Source organism: Podarcis liolepis, assembly GCF_965112155.1.
Source record: "Podarcis liolepis genome assembly, chromosome: 1".
Taxonomy (NCBI): Eukaryota; Metazoa; Chordata; class Lepidosauria; order Squamata; family Lacertidae; genus Podarcis; species Podarcis liolepis.
The window spans coordinates 49,592,918-49,615,253 of NC_139554.1; the positions used below are offsets into that span (position 1 = coordinate 49,592,918).

At 42.5% G+C, this 22,336-nt stretch overlaps 1 protein-coding gene across 2 annotated transcripts in view; it reads right to left on the reverse strand.

Annotated features, from left to right (window-relative positions):
• FUT8 (fucosyltransferase 8) overlaps nucleotides 1–16,390 on the reverse strand; it is a 91,901-nt gene extending 75,511 nt beyond the window's left edge. The window contains exon 1 of one of the 2 annotated variants that reach the window (XM_083460440.1): nucleotides 15,855–16,390. The gene's annotated coding sequence lies outside the window, so the exon portion shown is untranslated. The remainder of the gene's footprint in view (nucleotides 1–15,854) is intronic. The other variant, XM_083460439.1, reaches the window with a different exon arrangement.
• Between the last annotated feature and the right edge of the window lie 5,946 nt (nucleotides 16,391–22,336).

The following is a 22,336-nucleotide window of genomic DNA, read 5'->3' on the forward strand; positions in this document are numbered from 1 at the left end:
CCACATGGTTGCCTCCCCTTACCACGCTACCTGCTGAAATTAAGTTTTGAAAGAAGGGTTGCAGATAGGCAGTAGGGCTGGGCAGTAACAGGTTTTCAATATTGCGATATATCACCAGCTAAATATAGTGATATATTGATATATCACAACATCTTAAATAAGGAAGGAAATACACAGAGGCAAACAAGACAATGCTAGCACTTAAGGGTCTAAAACTGATAAATGATATTACCAATCACCTCATGGTCAGTTTCAGCAAACCAAAATGCATCCAAATTAGACTTATGGTTCTACCATATTGTGGTATTCAGGACAATCCAAAGTACGGTGAGGAGTCATAGCGACTACAAATAATCTGGGACTGCCAGCAAGCCTCTTAGGTGGCAGAAGTGGCAGCAGCCTGGTGGTGGCAGAATCAACAATGGTGGGGGAGGGGGGCAGAAGCAGCCCGGCAGCAGTAGCACAATAATCAGCAGCCTGCAAAGCGTTGCCATGGTAGTGGGCAGTTGTGGCAATGGCGGCAGCCTGCCAGGCCTTGTTGTGGTGGCAGCAGTAGTGACGGCCTGCAAGGTCTTGTGGTGACAGCAGGAGACAGTGACAGAAGCAGAAGTAGACTGCACGTTAGATGCTACAGCATCTACCACCAGCTCCCACTGCTGCCAGGACGACTTGCAGGCCACTGCCACTTCTTGCCACCACAGTGAGGCCTTGCAAACCCCAATGCTTGTGTCGCCACAAGGCCTCACAGGCTGCCACTACTATTGCCACCATCTATCATTGCCACCGCAAGACCTCGCAGGATGCCGCTACTGTCATCACCTACCATTGCGTCCACAAGGCCATGCAGGCTGCCGCTGTTACTGCCACCACATCCCCTGTGGCAGGGGCATTTTAAAAGTTCTGTACAGTCATACCTCTGGTTGAATGTGCTTCGGGATGAGCGCATTCGAGTTGCGCTCCGCGGAACCCTTCCGGGTTTTGCCGCTTGCGCAGACGCTCAAAATGACGTCACGCGCATGTGCAGAAGCTGCGAAAAGCGATGCGCACGGGCATAGACGTGCCATCACTGGTTACGTTTGCTTCTAGATGTGAAGGGGGCTCCAGAACGGATCCATTCGCATCTAGAGGTATCACTGTATAGAGATATGGCATATGTGAGTGATAGGAGGATACAAATTCATGTACCTAGGTTTTCAGACAGCTTAGTTCCCGAACAACTCGGAACTCAAACGCTACAAACCCAGAAGCAGGTGTTCCAGTTTTCAAACTTTGTCCCAGAAGCCGAACATGCTCCTGAGCTTCTGTTTGTACTGTTGTGCAGCAAATTTCAGTCCCCCCGATCATAATTAAGCCTATTTTCTTCCCGCTTCTGCTTTTGTTTTGGTGCTTTTGTTCTTGCTATTTTTTGCATTTTTGTGGCTTTTTCATTTTTGTGACTCTAGCTTGTTTTTCATTTTATGATTGATTGATTTTGTGACTGTGGAAATGGATAAAAGCCCCCCCCCCCATCCAAACAATGATTATCATCAGTGCAGGTAAGAGGAAAAAATAATTTTAATTTTTATCATCTACAATACTGTCTTATTTATTTTATAGTACAAAACATTGATTATTGCTTTCATTTTATGGATCAATGGTCTTTTTAGATAGTAAAATTCATGTAGAATTGCCGGTTTAGGGGTTGTTTTTAAAAGTCTGGAACGGATTAATCCGTTTTGCATTACTTTCTATGGGAAAGTGCACCTTGGTTTTGGAACGCTTTGGTTTTGGAACAGACTTCCAGAACGGATTAAGTTTAAGAACCAGGGTACCACTGTATCAGAGATTAGGCGAGAAAGACATTCCTATTGCAAAATAAATTCCTTACTCTCAGATGATAGAAGCAGGATTTTCTAGATCCACTTCCATCAGAGTTCAGGCCTAGTTTTGGCACAAGAGCTGCTTTGGTCACCCTGCACAATGACCTGTGTTGGGAGAGAGACAAGGAGTATGTGTTCCTGTTAATTGTCTTTGAACTCTCAGTCGACCAGGATAACATTCTGTAGTGGCTGTCTGAGGTTTTTTGGGGGGTAGCACTGCATTTTGGTGGTTCTAGTCCTACTTGGATGGTCGTTTTCACAGAGTGATGCTTGGAGAGTGTTGCTCAGATCCGTGAAGCCTTCAATGCAGGGTAACTCGCAGTTCGATTTTAACCCACATGCTGTTTAACATCTACATGAAACATGGAGTGGGATCCTCCACAGTTTGGGGGTACATTGTCAGCAATATGCTGATGACACACAGCTCTACTTCTCCTTTACATCTGCAGGCATGGCAGTTTCTGTGCTGGATCATTGTTTTGCCTCAGTAATGGACTAGATGAGAGCTAACAATGTGAAGCTCAATCCAGATAAATTTGAGGCACTGTTAATGGGTGGTTCCCTATATCAGATGGCTGGGATATAGCCTGCTCTTGATGCGGTTACACTCACTCTAAAGCAAGCATAGGCAAACTCGGCCCTCCAGATGTTTTGGGACTACAACTCCCATCATCAGCCCCAAAACATCTGGAGGGCCGAGTTTGCCTATGCCTGCTCTAAACGAATGGGTTTGCAGCTAAGGGGTACTTCTATATCCTCTGCTGTTGCTTGAGGCTCAGATGGACTCAGTGGCATGAAGTGCCTTCCATCAGCTTTGGCTGGTGGCCCAGCTGCACCCCTACCTGGACAGGGATAGCCTAACTACTGTTGTCCATGCTCTGGTAACCTCTAGGGTAGATTACTGCAACACGTTATACATAGGGCTCCCTCTGAAGATGATTTTTGTGTTTTATGTTGCAAACCTTCCTGAGGGTACAATTCAGACTGAAATCATGCTTCCATCACCTATAGTAATATATGACAGCATCAGTCTGATATCCTGCAAGAGGTGTCATGTTAAAATGCTAATCCAGAAGAGCAGAGCTTGAAAAACAGTATCACTACTAAAGATAAATTCAAACCAAAGGTAAAGGGACCCCTGACCATTAGGTCCACTTGCGGATGACTCTGGGGTTGTGGCGCTCATCTTGCTTTATTGGCCAAGGGAGCCCGCGTACAGCTTCTGGGTCATGTGGCCAGCATGACTAAGCCACTTCTGGCGAACCAGAGCAGCGCACGGAAACACCATTTACCTTCCCCCCTGAGTGGTACCTATTTATCTAATTGCACTTTGAGGTGCTTTCGTACTGTTAGGTTGGCAGGAGCAGGGACCGAGCAATAGGAGCTCACCCCGTTGTGGGGATTCAAACCGCCAACCTTCTGATCGGCAAACCCTAGGCTCTGTGTTTTAACCCACAGCACCACCCACTTCCCAAATTCAAACCTATGGTGACCTAAAAGCACTTGCTCCCTTGGTTGCTTTATATCTTTGTTTGGTTTGCAGATATGGAGAGCACTTTTTATATTATCATCTTTATAATATACTGACTAGAGGAGACAGCATTTGGTTCACACAATGGTGAATGATTGGAAGTAATAAGAATCCTGTTTTAAGTGGGAAGGGAAACCATGTAGACTCTCCCACACTGCAAGCTACCACACTGAATGGAGGTCATCAACCAAGCTACCCTTTAAAACTATCTCAGTCAAAAGAAGAGATCTCTCTCTGAAACTTATTTCCCACAACCCCGTATTGCCTGGAACAGTAATGTCTCACCCTGAATATGACTGATTTGTTTGAATGATTCTATGACTTAAAACAGAGGCTTTGTATGTTCTATTGTTACGCAAGAAAATCTTAATAAAACATAAAAAACCCACAATGTGTTCCTGACCTGAAGCTAGCTAATTCTCTTTCAGGAAAGTAGTTGGGGCAATAGATCACAGACATAAAGCATTAGTGACCAGGTTTCACATGCCTTCTACCTCTAGACCAGTGTTTTTAACCCTTGAAGAAGGGTTCATCCTTCTTCATCCTTGGAGGATGAAAATATAGCCATCTTCCTTCCCACTCCTTGCAGGCTAAAGTAAGGGGTTGTCCATTAGCACTACTGGTTGTGGAACTTTTTTCTTCCCCTACCTGCTCCAGTAAAGAAAGCAAGGTAAGAGTCTGGAACAGTGGCAGTTGGTGTCCACTAGACCTGGGAAGATGTCACAGGGCGTGTGGCCAACTTCCAGTTTTCTCCACAACTTGCTCCCTTGCAAATAGCATCTAACTGAAAAGTATTTTACAGCTGTCCCAGTTTTCTGATATGAGAAAGGTTGCATGGCCTCCACCAGTTCTGGCTCTTTCCCTATCCTCCTCTTTCAGCAAAGAAACAGTGAACACTCAAACCTTGCTGTTTTATTAATACTTAGCACCCAACAGAGCTTTAGTTGTATGCTCGCTTTCATGAGTGTGCACACAGTTAAGTCACGCTTCCTCAGCAGTGAACAGGAACCTAGATCTCTGCTCATTCAGTAATTCTCTCTCAATCTTGCTTAAACACACATAACAAGTAAGGATCTTCATAGTCCTGTCCTAGTGTTATAAAATTTTCAATACATTTCTGAGATACTCCTGATTGGTTCGACTTTATTCGAAGGGAAATAAATTTAAAATGGAGGTTCAAAAGGATCCCCTAGTCTCCCTAGACCAGTCCTATTGAAATTTATTACACTGTTACTTAACCCGAGGTACCACTGTATTTTAAAACTTTTTTTTACTGCTGGAGAAATGGGTACTATACACAGTATTCCAAGTGTGACTGTGCCGTACATTTATATAAGGACATCACAATACTGGAAGTTTTGTTTTCAGTGCATTGCTTAATGATTCCGAGCATTGGATTTGCCCTCATCACAGCTGGCACACACCAAGGGTAGAATTCAAAGTTGTGCTATGATGATCATTCTGTCAGTGCACATCCTATGTAGAAGGGGCATGTGTAGTGGTTGGGTTGGGGAGGGAAATCCTCGTTGAACTTGTGACACTCATTGACCTGGTCCCACTGACATAGCTGTTTAGCTGAATCTGACGTCGAGTTGGTGTTTTCATTCAACTATACATCACAACCCTAAGATTCCTTTCCTGTTCGGTTTCTCATTACTGTATATGTGCAGTTAGGCTTTTTCTTTTCTTTTTTAAAGTGATACAATCTTGCAAACAATGAACACACTGCCCACTTTAATGCCCATTCAGCTAGTCTGGAAATACCCCACTTCTTATTCCTTCCATCCAATAACAGTACATTGCTTCCTACTCTACTTCTTTTTCTTTAACCAGTTACCAATCAATAAGATGAGCCATGACTGTGAAGTTTACTCTGAAGCATTATGTGATAGACTGTCAAAAGATTTTTTAAAGGCCAAGTATACAATTCCCTACCACTTTGTTCCTATTCACATGCTTGTTGACACTCTAAGAACTCCAGAAGGCTAGAGTTCAATTCAGCTATGGTGAATTTCAAAATAAGGGGCTAACAAAATAAGGTCAATAAGATCAATTCAGCAAGCATGTATAACCGTGTGGACAGCTAGGTTATTTAACACATATCAATTTGTTTAAAATTTTAGATTACTTAGTAACACTGTATTAAATTACTTATTAACACTGTAACAGTTCTACTTACTTATTAATACTGTAACAGTCAAAGAATATCAACAAACCAAACCTGATTACAGTGGTACCTTGGGTTAAGAACTTAATTTGTTCTGGAGGTCCGTTCTTAACCTGAAGCACTACTTTAGTTAATGGGGCCTCCCGCTGCTGCCGCGCCGCCAGAGCACGATTTCTGTTCTCACCCTGAAGCAAAGTTCTTAACCTGAGGTACTATTTCTGGGTTAGCGGAGTCTGTAACCTGAAGCGTCTGTAACCTGAAGCATATGTAACCCGAGGTACCACTGTACTCTAAAGACTTATCATCCAACTAAACCAGAGCATCATCAAGAATATATTTTCACTCAGGTATTAATCACTTAAGGATCATTTGTGAGCTAAATGTTCATAACAACAGATTAATGTTTTTTATTATATGTTTGCAGATGTTACCTGCTAGATTGGACCAGAAATCCATTTAGTCAATCATCCTGTTTCCAACAGATCAATCAGATGCTTCTAAGAAGTCACCAGCAAGGAACAAAGGAACCCTCCCCATATAGATTCCACACCCAGCAGATAGCATTCCGAAGCACATAGCCAAAGCTTCATTTGGCCATGATTACAAATAGCTATTACTACTATCACTACCATTACTATCATTATTAATTAAACTTGCATCTCACTCTTCATCGCATAGGAGCCATGGGGAGCAAACACACAAGTGATATAATATCTAATAACATATCCAATACAGATGCAGAGTGTTGATACCCATATTTTATGAATTTGTGTAAACCCATTTTAAGTATGTCAGTGGTCATCACCCCCTCCATGGGCAGCTAATTCCTTAAGAACTTATTATGTAAAGTAGTACTTCATTTTGTTTTCAATAAAGTTCACTGGGAGGCCAAGCTCTACTACTGTGTGAAAGAAAGAAAAATCCACCTTTCTCCACACCATAACAGAATTTTATAAATCTCAGCCAAGTCCTCCCCTTAGCTGCCTCTTTCCTAAACTTTAAAAAAAACACAACTAAGCATTTTAACCTTTTCTTATTGGGAAGATACAATAGAGTATGTCAAGAATGGGAAAGCAAAGAGCCCTCTCCATGTAGTCCAACCTGCAGCATTTCATTCAAGTTCCTAAAAGAGAATGAAGTTGGTAGCAAGGGCAACTTCCATGCTTGTTCCTCCTGCCCTAAGGCACATATTGCTAATCTGATAATCTAGTGCCAAACAGCCATGCTAATTACCGTATTTTTCGCTCTATAACACGCACCCGACCATAACACGCACATAGTTTTTAGAGGAGGAAAATCCGTAGGCATGCCACCCGTAGGCATTCCCTCCATAACACGCACAGACATTTCCCCTTACTTTCTAGGAGGAAAAAAGTGAGTGTTATGGTGCAAAAAATATGGTAATCATCAGTGATGTGGGGAAGATTTTCCAGTACTTTATTTCCCACAGAAAATTGGTAACCTTAGCAGTTTTTAGCTTTTCTTACTAAAAGTGAGTAGAATAAATCATTCTCTAGAATTAGTGTGAAGAAGCTTTCTGTCTCTATAGATATTCTGAACTACAGCTCCCATCATTACTGACCATTGGCCATGCTCTTAGGGGCTGATGGGAACAGTAGTTCAGCAACATCTGGAGGGCCAAGGGTTCCTGAACTAAAGGATTTCTCTGTAGAGTTTGGCTCCTAGCTACAGTTGCAGATGAACAGTAGTAAATTCAAGAGTATCCAAAGGTTGAAATTTTTATGTCAGGAGTGTCTGACATCATAAAGTGTCTGCATCACATATCATGCAGCCCTTTACTAGGTTAGTATTATTTAAGGTTTATTTACCACGTGATTATAAAAGGGGTTCCTATTTAGAAACACATGACTTTATTTTAACTCCTGTTATTGGTTATTGAATTTAAGTGAAGTAGATCATAGCTTCTGGTTTCATTTATGCATTGAATGGATAACGGAGCACATGAAATAATGTGAAGTGATGCATGAGGATCTCTTTGCTTCTGTAGCTGCATTTTGCAAAACAATTATCTTTTAATGCATCTTATGTTTTATTTTCATTTTGCTCTGAGGTTTACACACTACAGTGCATTTCATACCTATTACTAAGGTCAAAGATAATAATCCTCTTAACATACTTGCATTGAATATTTAGATGATACACAACACATCTGAAGTCTTCAAAGTCTTTTATGGGAAATTGTCCAATACATATTTCCAATTCCAAAGACCTAACATCAAATCTCAGGTCTTTGATGACTGAAATATGTTGTTCCTAGCAACCTTGAACCTTAGCTGTGAGAATATTTGATTGGTTTCTTTTTTTAAAAAAAAGTTTGCTTTTTTTTGCTATTTTGTTGTTTGTTGTCTTGAGGAGGGCGGGGCAGGATGGAAATTTGGGAGGTGTTATAAGAAATTAAGGTCTCAAATATATAAATTAAATGTTCATAAATTTACAAAGCAAACACATACATAAGTATATAAACCACGTGTCTGAAATAGTACAAGAGAGCAATCCTGAAACCATTTTGACTCTCCCAAATTGACTTCAAATATTTCTCTGCAAGGAGGAAGGAAATGGGAAAGCCCCTCCATTGTCTTTTGCTTACCTGTCTTTAGGGCATCTTTGTGTATGAATAGGGTGAGAACCTGTGACCTGGATTCAGGAATTAAAGTATTTACCATCACAAAAGAATGGGCAGGCTGCCCAAGTAAAGCAATCACTGGCCATTGTCAGGTATCCTGGCAGAAAGGATTTTTGTTGTAGACCGCCTCCTTCTGTGGTGTATGTATGGTGTTTTTGGGGGTGGTCTTGAGCTACAGCGTGGGAGGGGCAATTTCAAAAGTCTATATAAGGGCTTGCACACCATTGTTCTGGGTTCCTCCTCCCTCCTACATGTGGTGAGTGAGGACTCTATTGCAGCAGTTTAATAAAGATCAGGCTTACTAGCTGCTTTGCTTCTCAATATTCTCTGGCTGGCCTCTGTTATTTTTTCCTACAGATAGGGAACCGACTTAAGGACTCTATACGGGCTCTTGCATACCCCATAAGGAAAAAGGAGCAGGTTTTTTCTACATCAATAGGAAGGACAGAAATTTAACAACAGCACCGCCACCCCAGGGTAGTTTCATTCCTTCTCTCCCATTCCTGCCTCTCAATATTTTGGAAATCAAGCCACAACTAGTCAGAAACAGAGCATCAAATTGAATAGTGCCCACTTCTAAACCTTAGATGTTGTTTACTTCAAGAAAAGTGAACTGTCTTTAAGAAAAAGTTTCCCCCACAAAAGCAAACTGCACCTGATCAAAATACCAGGTTCAAAGGAACAGACAAAGGCCTTCCACTGAAGTTTTTCTTCTTCTAAGAATCCTTCATTAAGGCAGACAGTGATGTTGGAAAACCTCTGACCATATATGAACTGCCACCACAAAAATCTCCAACTGTTGTCAAATTTGTCCATTCCAACTTATACCGGTAGTTATGTGCAACCTGATCCTAGGCCTGTTTACTCAGAAGACCAATGGAACATATACCCAGGGAAATGTGTACAGGACTGTAGTCTTAGGGTCATGTTCAACTAAATAACTGCACATGCAGAGTTACTTCTATAAACATAATGGAACTTCTCCTCCCCTTCACCTGCTCTGTGCATTTCCCCAACCCTTCAAAGCAGATATAGGGGACATGCAGAATAAAAGGGAAAGAAGGGAAAGTTGCACAGCATGTGCAGAAGTCATTCCACACATGCAAAGATTTTGTTCAATACAATCTTTAACAAGTAGAAATCAAAGTGAAGCTCTCCGGCACATTTCACTATACTACCTCTACATGAGCAAATGCTTAACTGCAAAACCTGGAGAGCCAACAATGTGAAATAAACTGCTAATTCCCTTATAACTTTGCAGAAACGCGGAAGAGAGCAAGCATACAGAACAGGAGCCTTAAAAATACTCAGATGGGACAAAATTTACTTTATAGCTGGAGAAGAAAAAGTTGTTTTCCAGTTTATTTATAGGGGTGTGCTGAACTTGGTTCTCTTATCAGCTTCTAGTCTTCAAGGAAAGGGAGGAAAAGGTAACCAGTAACAAGGAGATAATGCAAGTGCCCTCACACCACTGGTCTGTGTAAGCTGATAGAAGAGATAATCATCATTTCTACATCATGATGCAAGAGAGAACTAATAAACATCATAGCATCAAAAAAGTACTATTCTCTCTAAAATATATTGTCAAGTGGTGAAGAAAGTAGCATTTCCCCTTCTGAAGGAAATTGATTCAGATTACCTTTCAGCCAACTACGTCTGGTCAGAAGAAGAAACAAGAACATGAAGAACAGGAATAGAATAAACTTATTTTATTACATTTTAACCATCCCCATCCCAAGGGCTCAGGATACATACCACTGCAAGATAAGATGAAGTAATACCAGAATAAGATACTTACGTACTACTCACCCTTTGGTGCTTTCAGCAAATCCAGTGGCAAAGAAAGAGATAAACCCTTGCTTTGAAGCTTAAACTCATCTTCACTGTCCTATCAGAACTGCCTTCCTTTATTACTGGGAATAAATTACCAGCAACTTGCTAGGGAAGATAGGAGTTGTAGTCCAACAACAGCTGAGGGCCACAATTTAAAACAAGGATGGGAAACTTGCAGCCTTTGCTGAATCACCAATTACATCATCCCAGACCACATCAGTTGAAACTAATGGGAGTTAAGTGCCACATGTTCATAATCCCTGACTGGTTCCACATAACTCTAAGGCAGCCAAATTTTTGAAAACTAAGTTACAATAGAACTTGGAAGGCTGCTTACAATTTTGGTACGTTCTTATTTATTTTTAAAACTTATACCCTAATTTTCCCCTCCAAAGGCACTGCTCAAAGCAAAGCAGATCTGCATCTGAAACCCTGCTGAAATAGCAGATCTGCATCTGAAACCCTGCTGAAATGCCTGCCAGCAAAAGAAGTTAAGCTGGCAGACATGCAGGCGAGGGGTTTTTCAGCAGTGGTCTCACAACTCTCAAATACTGTAGAAGTCCACCTGAATGATATTAGGAAGGCCCTGTCACTGGATATTTTACCTTCGCTTAAGGTAACAAATTATGGTTTGGAATCTGATATTGGTGACTGAACTATGTTGCATTTTTAGCACTGAACAGATGTTAGTCAATACTTTTAACAATATAGGATTATGTTATACTGTATTAAAATGACAAGACACTTTTAAATTATGTTTACTGTATTTTACTGTTGTACAGTACTTTGATACATTATCTGAACCATCTTGGGAAGAATTTTATCCTGGAAAAGTAGTATAGAAATGTATTTACTAAGCCTTTTTTTTACAGCAGCTTACAAATAAAAATATAAAAATAATAATCCAACAATGAAAATACAAATAAAGGCATTTCCTGAAACTGGATTTTGACACACACACCCTCCGGACCTAAAGGACTTCTGCTGGTTGTTTTTTTAAAACAACAAGAACAGTAATTATATTACTGTTTTTTGCATAGACATTTGAAACCCCTAGAAGTGTTGTTAGTACAGTCAAACTTTTTTTCTTAAAGAATTATTCCTAAATGCTGCTCCTAACTATTATCAACTGTGTGAAGGGGCTCTAGATATTCAAAGGGGCAACATATTGCATGGATATTCAATGAGTGAAGACTCTTCTTAGGTGAAACACGTGTGCATAGGCTTCCCCAGAAGTTGTATCTAATTGAACAGCACTCCAGCTCAAGTGGAAGAATTCATACATAGGCTCCACCTGTGCAGACATCCATGCATTGTGGTAGGGCCAAAGAGATATGCAACTTCAGTGGCATGCATCCACTGCCCCTTTTTACACACCTTCATTTTATATGCACATGGAGTGCTACCATATCAGATATATCAATCAATATATGCACACACGAGAGGAATGCTCTCTCTTTATTTTTTGAGCAAGCATCCCAGGGCAAAGAGGAGTACAGAGCCTAACCTTTTAAGACTACTGTGCAGGCAGCATCTTCCACCTGGAAACACGTTTTAAAGCCATGAGGGAATGTGTTACAAAAACTACAAAAACTTCTTTCGAGCTCCCAGATTTCTATCACAAGCAGTGGGGGAGGGAAGCTTGGAGAGAAGGTGGCTAGAAAAGTGGTTGAAAGTCAATCTAATCCACCCAGGAACAAGGATCCATATACTGTGTCATTTGCTTTCCTTAACAAGTTGTATTTCAGTAATTTCTACTACACTTCTGTAACACTTCCGCTTGGTATGTGGCTCACTGTCATGCAAAGCTGCATACAGGTTAACAAAATACAAACAAGTCCCTACTTGCAAGTTAATCACAAGAATTACATCATAAGTGAAGAATCATTCTTTTAAAGCAAAAATATGCAATACCACCACTCAGCCTGCTAAGGCTTTCTCCACAGAAGAAGCTGACAGTGGACAAATTTGTACACAGCACCATGAGAAAATGCCTTGACAAGCCAGCTACAACCCACACTTTACACTATTTAACCCTGTTCCAAGATTTCTACAAAGAGCAAAGTGCAGAACAGTTATCTTAATTACAGGACCTTATCTGAGATACAGATATGATTTTTGAACTTAGTCATGAACAAGTGACATAGAAGTGAACTGAAACACATGAAAGCCAGAACTGCCACCAGTGTAGCAATTATACCACTACTTGACAAGAGGTGCTATACTTGACAAGAGGTGCTGATGTTACTGAGCACTGCAACAATGTCATACAGAGCAAGACAGCAAATCACACAAATCACCAATACTGATCAATACAAATAAATAATTATGATATCACATTTTTTTCAATGTTTGCCCCCAACAAAACAAGAAACCTATCTAGGAGAAAAGGACACAAATGAACCAAGAGAAATTTTGTTTGAAGCCTAAATGTTACCTTCAAGGTACCAACAGGACCTCTTCCAAGTCTATGCATATTTACTCAAAAGTAAGTCCCACTATATTCACTGGGGCTTACTCCCAAGTAAGTGCATAAAGGACTAATCTTGGGTTTATTTATTTAAAAACATTTATAAAGCACTTAATATTTCAAAAAAATATATAAACAGTTAAGTAGGTTAAGAAGTTACTATACTATAAGACCAGTCAGCAAGCAGGTACTTTGATTTAAGCAGTTTAAGAGTTCAATGACACTAAAAAGCATGGTTTCACTGGGTTCAAATGGGCTTATTTCTTAGAAAGTATGTTTAGGATTGTAGTCCAACTCAGGTTAAACCCAAGTACTTTAACTTAGTTGGTTATAAACCAGGTTGCAAAAGAAATACAAGAAGAATACATCTACACTAAAAACTATTTTTACACTGAAACAGAGTCATTACTTTCAGAAAAAAATAATTGATTTAAGATATGTCTGCAGACATATGTTCCAAGCCAACATTTTATGCACTGTTTGTGAGAAACACTATTATATGAACTTCTTGAACATATTTGAATGAATAGGCATTAGAGTACAGCATAATAAAAATAGTTTTCTTTTCCCTTGAAGCATTTTAAGCAATTATAACCGTAATAAGAACATACCACAATCAAACGGGAAACAGTCCTGTAAGGTCTGTAGGATTCTAACATAAATTTAAATGTTGTTTTGCTTTAGCACTAGCTCCCCCTCCAGACCAACTTAACACTGTAATTACTTTTTTCATTATGGAATACACAGCTACAAAAGCCAGAGATTGAAACTGCCTCTCAACATTTCAAATAATATGAAGTGAGTCTCTAAAAATGACGAGAACTACTTTTTAAAGGAATGTGTCTGTATTATCCATATTGCCAAGACAGTACTATTTGGAACAGTACTGACACTCATTACAGTTTGTTTTAACAGTAAACACTCTTTCAGATGGAAGAAACACTCAGTTTTATTGTACCTATACTAACCTGTTTGCTGGTAGACTTACATGCAAACATAACCTATTTAGAATGAAATTTTATAATCAAGGAATTCTCCACACAATTTATTATTATTGAACAGCTGTTATTAAATAGCCTACTTGGTTGCTGAGTAGCGTGAAGTAGCCTACCATATAACCTTTCTGTACAGTATTTCACTGCACTCCTCTGAAGAAATAGTCTAAGCAAATTAAAACAAAAACTCTACGAGAATTCTTACCCAAAATTAAGCCTCTGCTTTTATCAACTATTAGTACTTCTTACTTCTAGCAACTTACATTTCTGAAATAAACACTGTTTTAACACAACTTAAGCACCCAGCTCAACTCTATGGACATTCTAAGTAGTTGCATGATATGAAGTATGAAACAAGTCAGTGCAGTTAACTATAACAAAGTTATCAGAAGATACAATCTAAGGTCAATCCTATACACTTACCTAGGAATAAATCCCACTGGATTTACTTCTAAACAGACAGACCTACGATTGTGCTTGCAAGAAGGCTTTCCTTCTGTTTTTTATTACAAAAGAATGAACATCTGCAGGATGCAAGTGAGTACCATATCTAAAGGATGCATGATCAACAAGGCCATTACTCAAAGCAAAATTGCATTAATAAAGAAATGGCATACTGTACCAGGTATCTTTCTACAAAACCCCTTACCAGCAACTGATTTTAAATATCTACTTCATAGACTTTAAAGTGTAAGTTCCTTACTTTCTATTCCTTTGAAACAGGGCAATTTTGGGAAAATATGAAGGAAAGACTCGAAGGCATAAGTCTGATGAATAATTTGTTATAGTCCTTTCAGCTTTTAGGATTTTTTAAAAGATGAGGACTGTCCAAATATGTATTAACAATTGGAAATTTGAGACATTAGTACTGGAAACAATATTGGCACTCCTTGCTGAGCAAAAATTTAAATCAACATTGCAAGCTCAAGCCATATGGAAGCAAATACATTTTGTACCATTAAAGTACTTTAAAATGCTATGTTCTGATCGTCAAACACATACCACTATTTTTATTGGTGTCAACAGCCCCACTGAAAGGACTACTCCCAAAAGTTAAACTATCAATAAACAAATTTAGAATGTGTGTAAATATTTGCAGAGTTAAGGTCAAGAACAGGTTACGGAAGCTGTACAATACCATATGCACTTCTGAAGTAAGTGGTGATGTGTCCACAGGTTTTGAGGATATAAAGAGGAAAGAAAGAGTAGCAGTTTATGCTAGAGGTCTTTATGATCTCCCTGTCTATAGTTTCTCAAGTCTTCTGAATTTTTTTGCAATGGGGATCATCCATGAACATTTGGAAAGGATGTAACAGCAACTTTTATTGAAATAGTCTCTAGTTGACATGTTGAGTCACTCACACAACACAGCACAAGTTTTAAAAAGTCCAAAGAACTAAATGCGAAAGGTATCCAAGCACAAACAGAACCAATGACATAAAACACAAAAACATCCTGTTTTAGTAAGAAATTTGACTAAAACAGATACATGAAAAACGATAATGGCAAGGCGGACGGCCAAGCGCCCATGCTTGTTAATGAGGCCCATCAAAAAGCAAGATATAAGGAAATAAAAGGAGTATGCACCCTCGCTAGCTACCGGCTGCACCTCCTGACTCTGAAGTAAAGTTGAAAGCCACCACTTCTACACAAGGGGCGGGGGTGCAAGAAAAGCAAGACCACTCCCGCAGTTGTTCTTCTTCTTCTTCAGCGCTCGCTTTCAGCACATCCTACCCCTCCTTTTCCACCCCCGCCTATTCCCCAGATGGCAACCCCACCCCCAGCTCCTTGCACACTGGCTGCTCGTGCTGCATTTTGTACAGCTTGCCGCGTCTCTCGCGGGCGCCTCCGCGCACGATGTTCGGGGCTTTGGCTTGTGCACGTCCTTTTTTTTTTTCCTGGGTGTTTTTGTGTGTGTGCATCAGCATTGCTTTTGCTGCTGCTGCTGCCGCCGCCGCCGCCTCTTTCCTAGCACCCACATAGCAACGCTGCTGCCCCAACAAGAGAACCATCTCCTACCTACACCCCCGGCCTGAGACACCCCCGGCCGCCTTCCCGGAGCACGCAGGCAGGCCCCGGCCAGGACGACACCTACTCCTCCCTCCTTCCCTGAGGATTTTGTCCCGGGCGAGGCGAAGGAACCCCAAGAGCCAGGCGGCCTCGGCGGAAGGTCCCCGGTCCCCCCACATCACTCCTTCCCCTTCCCAGTCAGCCACCCCTCGCCCGCCCGCCACCTCCCTCCTCATCAGTAACCGCAGCTGCTGCTGCTGCGCCAGGCCCGCGAGGGAGGATGGGCTGGAGCGGGAGAAGCAGCATCCCTCAAGTTCCCCGAGCGCCCCCACGGCCTCGCCTTACCCGCCTGGGTGCCCGTGTTGCCCGGCCGCCCGCCCGCAGGCTGGGTTCCTGGTCACCTCTGCTCCTCAGCGCCGGCGCTCCTGAGGTTGCCGGCTGTGAAGAAGAGGCGGAGGGAGACGGCGGTGGAAAACGGAGCGGCGGCGGCGGCGGGGGAAGGGAGTGATGAAAAGACGGAAACAGGAACCCACCGCCGTTTAACGGAGCCTCCAACAGACTGGAGGAGCGCGAGACACTGACAGAGCGCAGGGGGGGGGACGAGGGGGAGAAACGGCGCGCGCAAACGCGCTCCCCTCACGCGCGCACCGAAGGCAGGCAAGGAGGGAGGGAGGGGAAGAAGTAATCCGAGCTGAGGAACTACGAGCAACGAGGGCGCGCGCGGACTGGGGAGGAGGAGCGCGAGGCATTGGCCCTCGACGCCTCAAAGGGAAACTAGGGAGCCAAGTAGGTGTGGCGTAGACGCGCGTGCTGGGAGGGAGGCAGCCAATAGGAGAGGCGCTCCTGTGAAATCTCCATGCGGGCGGAACGTTAGCTTCACAGCCGGAGAGGAGAAGGAGAAGGAGGCGGCGGCGAAAGGGCTGGTAGCACGCATGCGTTGTTGGGCGGTCTCCGCTGCTCTGCTTTTGCATTCCGGCTTGCTTAGCGTGTGCGCTTGAAGGCAAAGCGGGTCTTGCCGCGCCCGGCGGAGAGCGCGCGGAACGCGCATTGGGTAGGAGCGGCGTTCTGGATAGCCAGACGCTGAGAGCTCTCCGCCGAATGCGTTTATCACTGCCGGCAGCCGGGGAGTGTCCTTCCAGTCCGTCGGACTCGGCCCTGTTATATCCTGAACGCGAAGTGGAGCCCTTTATTCCTCAGCCCGGCGGAACAGCCGCTCTTCGGCGTCCTCAAGCATCCCAGAGTCGCGAGCAGGGGCAGATCTACTATGAAATTAATGAAGTTTAAGCTTTAGGGACCCTAATCCCACTGAGGCCCAAGAAACGACTTTATTCATGTATTTTCACACACACACACACACACCCAATTACTTGAAAACTATAAAGTATAGGAAATAATTATTCACACCAGTGACTTTGACATGTGAGACAATCCAGTACAGCAATTTTAATCAAAAACTGAGATGTAGTAGCTAACTTAAAAAAGAAAAGAAAATGTGGCAATCTGTCATGGAACAAATCCACTGAAGATCACAATGGCTACCCAGACCTCAATGCTGGATGCGAAGGAACCCCCATAGCAGTTAAAACTTCAGGGCTCCCCAAATGTAGGTCCGCCCCGGTCGCAATAGGAGAGCTGAAATACAGGGGAGCAAGGTGAAGAAGACGACTCTTGAATTAAAAAATGAAGATGAGGATTTCACCATGCATACTTTTTATTATTAAACAGTGTCAGTCATATTGAAAACAAACAAAAAATCGCACTAGTATTAGAATACACTACTCTCATTCATATTTTTACCTTAACTTCCTGGAGTTGCTTGTGAAGCAGCTGCTGAACTGGTTCCTGCCTTCGATATGAAGGTGTGCCTGTATGGTGTTTTCTGAGGAAGTGTTGTCTGTATGTGTGCAGCACCATAGGCTCTCTAGAGTAGAGGTGGGGAACCAGTGGCTCTTCAGATATTTGTGGACTACAACTTGAGTCCAACAACATCTGGATTGCCACAGATTCTTCCCATCAGTGATCTAAATCTTGCCCCTGCATCTACCAAGTAGGAGGTGAAATAATGAGGCCCAATTCTTAATTCTTATGTGATGGATGGTGTCTGGGAGCCACTTCCGCAGACCATGATCGCATAACTCTGAAGACATCTTGCCATGTGAGTAGGGCGAATGGCTTTATTACTTCCCCCCAAACACTCCAGGGCTTCAGCCTTCCTGGAACCATGATGACTTACAGAATCTTAGATGGTATCTAGCCTGAGACGCCTTTAGTCAACGTCTCCAATTGCACCAGTTGCTGGAACACAGAAACCTGGTTACTGTAATCCATACCTTGGTGACTGACCTCCAGATTGGCCTACTTTATTTCAAGTGGGGCTGCCTTGGAAAATGGGCCAATAGCTTAAAATGCTACTGCTGCCTCTTTAACGTATTGTTACTGTTAAGTTGTGGGTTGACATAGCAGCCGGCACAGCGATTTCTTCAAGTAGCTCTTTATTATGGTAAGCTGGAATAGAACTGACTGCGAACAGCTCAGCCGGCCTGTATTTATAGGCAGCCGGCTGTCAACATTGTAACCACAACAGCCCAGAGTTCCCGCCTAAAATAACAGACGCGGACCTGAGTGAAAACTATCTACAGACCTGAGTGAAAACTATATACAGTATCCCCCTGTTGGCCCAGGGTGAAACTACACTACATAACAGTTACAAAAGCCTGGTGCCTGCTCCTCTCTCTGCCAAGCAGCGGCAAGAGTGCATGAGGCCACAGGCACACAAACACACATGGTCTGTGTCCCTTTGGAGAATAGAAGGCATGGTGGAGACTGCATGAAAGAAGTCCAGATGTTAAGGCATTGCCCAAAGTATTGCAGGCAATCTTCCCTCTTCTCCCCAAGATGGATCCCAACCTCTCTTTGTCCTTCTGCCCAGACCTCCCTTTTCCTGTCCCCTCAAACACACAGTTAACACAAACACAAAGGCAACCTTTGTGACATGTGACTCCCCAGGCCAAAGAATCAACACCTTTCTGTAATGCTAACAGGTATGCTCTTCCCCCAGCCAGCCAGGCTGGTTTGCATAAGCCAGCCCAGAAATTCATTTGCAGCTTGCATTCTCCCTTCATACCACAAATAACCAAAATCCTAGCATTTATCAATTTTACCTGTTAAGTTGTGGGCGAACATAGCAGACAACACAGCGATTTCTCCAGAGCAGCTCTTTATTTGTAAGCTGGACAGAACTGAACAGCAAGCAGCTCAGCTGGCCTGCTTTTATAGGCAGACGGCTGTCAACAATGTAGCAACAACAACCCAGGGTTTCCCGCCTAAAATAACTGACGTGGACCTGAGTGAAAACTACATACACAATACTCCTGGTGGCCAGGGTGAGAACTTGAATACATAACACCACCCACATCTATAATAGGGTTACCAGACATCCCCGGTTCCCAAGGACAGTCCCCAGATTTGCAAATCTGTCCCCAAACAAATTCCATCCCCGGAATGTCCCCAGATTTGCAAATCTGTCACCGGGAAACGTGGCAGCGGCAGTCTCAGCAGCCCGGAGCCAGCTTGGTAGCGCAGCTGCCGCTGCCGAAGGGGAACCGGGGATGTCCAGCTGTACAGATCTCCTGCCCCCTTCCCCCCTTGTTTTGACAGATCAGGGGAGGCTTGGGAGTCACGAGTGGGTGGCCATTGCCCAGGAGGGGCGCAAGGCACGCAGTTTCTCTGCCAGGCAAGGTGCAAAGCCCTTCTTTCATACCCTGTGAAACATAAATGCGCAGAGTTTTATAAAACTGGGCAACGGCCGCCCGCTCACAACTCCCAAGCCTTCCCCGATTAGTCAAAACGAAGGGGGAAGGAGATCGGGGGAGGCTCAGGAGTCACGGGTGGGTGGCGTGCCATTGCCGTTTTTAAAAAACTGCACATTTATGTTTCACAGGGTGCAAAAGAAGGGCTTTGCACCTTTATACAATATGCATGTGTGCTTGGGCCCAGGGTCTTTTGCCTCACCATCCCCACTACTGACTCCCTGTTGCTACTCAGTTTAAAACAAAAAGTGTAGTGTCCCCGGATTCATTGAAAAAAATCTGGTAAACATATAACACCATGAAGTATCAAGTGCAAGAACTAGAGCTGCGTCAAAATGACACCCAATTTACAACCCTACTGTCATGCAGGGCATTTGGAACCAGTTTGAGGGGGGGCAGCCACTAGTGGAGGGTCCCCCAAAATGTCCTGAGAAAATGTGCTCTTGCATATAAGACCACTATGGTTGTGGACTGCCTGCGGCATTGTGGGTGGGGATGGGAATGGCAGCTTCCAGGAGGCAGCCAGGAAGATTGCATTTGCTGCTCTCCCCAGTTTTAAAACTTTTTTAAGGGGGGGGGGGCGGGTTACTTTGTCCACCAGAATTTGCAGTCCATAAAAATTGGATAGACTTCATGAGGTTGGGGGTAGGGAATCATCCCTCCCCATTTCTCACATGATAACTTTTTAGTTCAGCTCTAGTGCAAACAGATATCAAACCATCTGCATTGGTTACCAGTTTCCAAAGCTAATTCAAAATTCTGAAGAGATGCCTTCTCCCTTATGAGCCCAGTGGGGCTTTCGGAACTGCCAATCTAAGTGCCGCCTTCCCAGGAGTTGAGATTAGTATGTATTAGGAGAAGAGTCCTTTCAGCTGCAGCTTCAGACCTGTGGCATATACTCCTGAATATATTCTCAGGAGCCCTATTTGTGTTCTGCCTCAAATGTTCAGAACATTTGAGATTTATTTGGGAATGTGTTTTTATGGCTGTTTTGTTTCTGAATTATTTCATTAACATGCTTTATAATTTTTATATATACACATGCTTCTCTGGTTGCTTTATTGTGTACTGTATTAACTGTCTTGGGAATACATTTTTTATAGGGTGTTGTAGAAATCGGGTAAATATGTAAATATGTTGGTTGCATGACTGCAGGACTTTGTATTTATGGGATGGTTCATGAATGGTTTTGCCACTTCCTGTCTGAAAGTCCTTGACCACAGTAATGCGCAGCTGCTCACCATCTTCCCCAAACCACCTCTGTCTTCTCTCGCAGATATATCAGCTCCCCTTCTTACATTTAACATGTGGTTTTTGCAATGCTTCTATAATGGCAGTTTGAGAATGAAGCCCAAGAAGAGGCATCACAAGATCCAAAGCAGAAATTCAAAGTAGATTTCTACTGCTAATAATAATTTAATAATTGTATTATTTATACCCTGCCCACCTGGCTGGGTTGCACCAGCCACTCTGGGCAGCTGTGCTTAAACATGGCCATTCAATATGTTGGAGAGAGATTCCAACAGCTACAGCAACATAAATCCCTATTTGGCTTCCTGTATGATATATGTAGTATCAACAAAATGTCTGCTGAAGATGTACATAAGGCCTGCAAGAATTTGGAAAAATCATTGATGCACAATAGAAGCAAATATGTTGATGCTGAATATCTATGCTGTAAACTTATAGCTTGAAGGCTTCCAAAGTCTATGCCACCACATCTCTTCATACTACAGCAAAAACTCCTAGATAATGTGTCTAATGTTTCTGTTGCCCTAAGGATCCTTCTCACACTTCCATTGTCAGTAGCAAGGGATGAATGCAGGTCCTCAAAGCTCAAACTTATAAAACATATGCTCAACAATGTTGCAAAAGAGACTAATTAGCTTGGCAGCTATATCAATTTGAACATGCCCAAGCATCAGCACTTGACCTGAAGGAATTGGTGGGGGGGAAATGCAACAGAAATAGCACATAAAGTGAGATTTTGATGTGCCTGAAATTGAAGCTTTTTAAAAGAAGAAACTTAAATTTCAACATAACAAGATCATTAAAAATGCTTTGTGTGCTAAGATATTTTCTTATGATAATAAAAGATTGTTGTATTACTTACTTTTGCAATTTAAAATAAATTTAGCAGTTTCAAGTTTTAAGCTGTTCACTTTTTTCTACAACACATCTGTTTTTGAAAATTGAAGTTAGCAACTGGGGGGCGGTGCAAGTACTTAGCCTCGCCTAGGACACAAAATAGCCAGACGCCAGCATTGGTTGGACCATAACTTGGATCAAAGTTGACCCAGAACCCTCACAATGCACCAAACAGTTTTCTTTCTTTCCAAGCGCCCGCAACATAGAGGACACATCGTATTTCCCACACGTTAAGGAGCAGGACTGCAAAACTGCATTAAATACCATTTTAATCACTGGGTATCAATCTACTCTCAAGTCCTGTATCATAGTCTATTGGAGCATGCTCTGGCAGACTGTTCTCCCTCTCCACACACTTACTAAACAATTAATACCACAGATGTTTGAACAGGTGATGTCACAATCTCATTTCAGGTATCCATGCTGCTGCATATTAATTTGCCCACTGAATTGTTACTCTGCCTCTCCATCATTTTACTTCTGGCTCCCATTTGTTCCGGAGGCAGCTTCTTGGAAATGATTATATTGATTAGTTTCCAGAGTGGTAGCTGTGTTAATTGTACCCCAGCAACATTTGGGGATCCAAGGTTGGGGAAGGCTGCTATAAGCCCAAGATCTTGGAAAACATTATTTTGTTAATGACAGATGTAGACATCTGTGTCTGGGTGTATACCTCTGCTCTACCTCCACAATTGGAGGAAGCAATGCTTCTGAATACTAGTGGCTGGTTGCCTTCTGAGGTCCAATTGCATAAAATAATAGATTTCATACTTCCAATTTTAAACTGTGAATGTTAAAATACCACTTTTATAGTAAAACCGTTTTACAGTAAAGAGTCCTTGGTGCAATTATTTGGAATGTGAAGTGAAG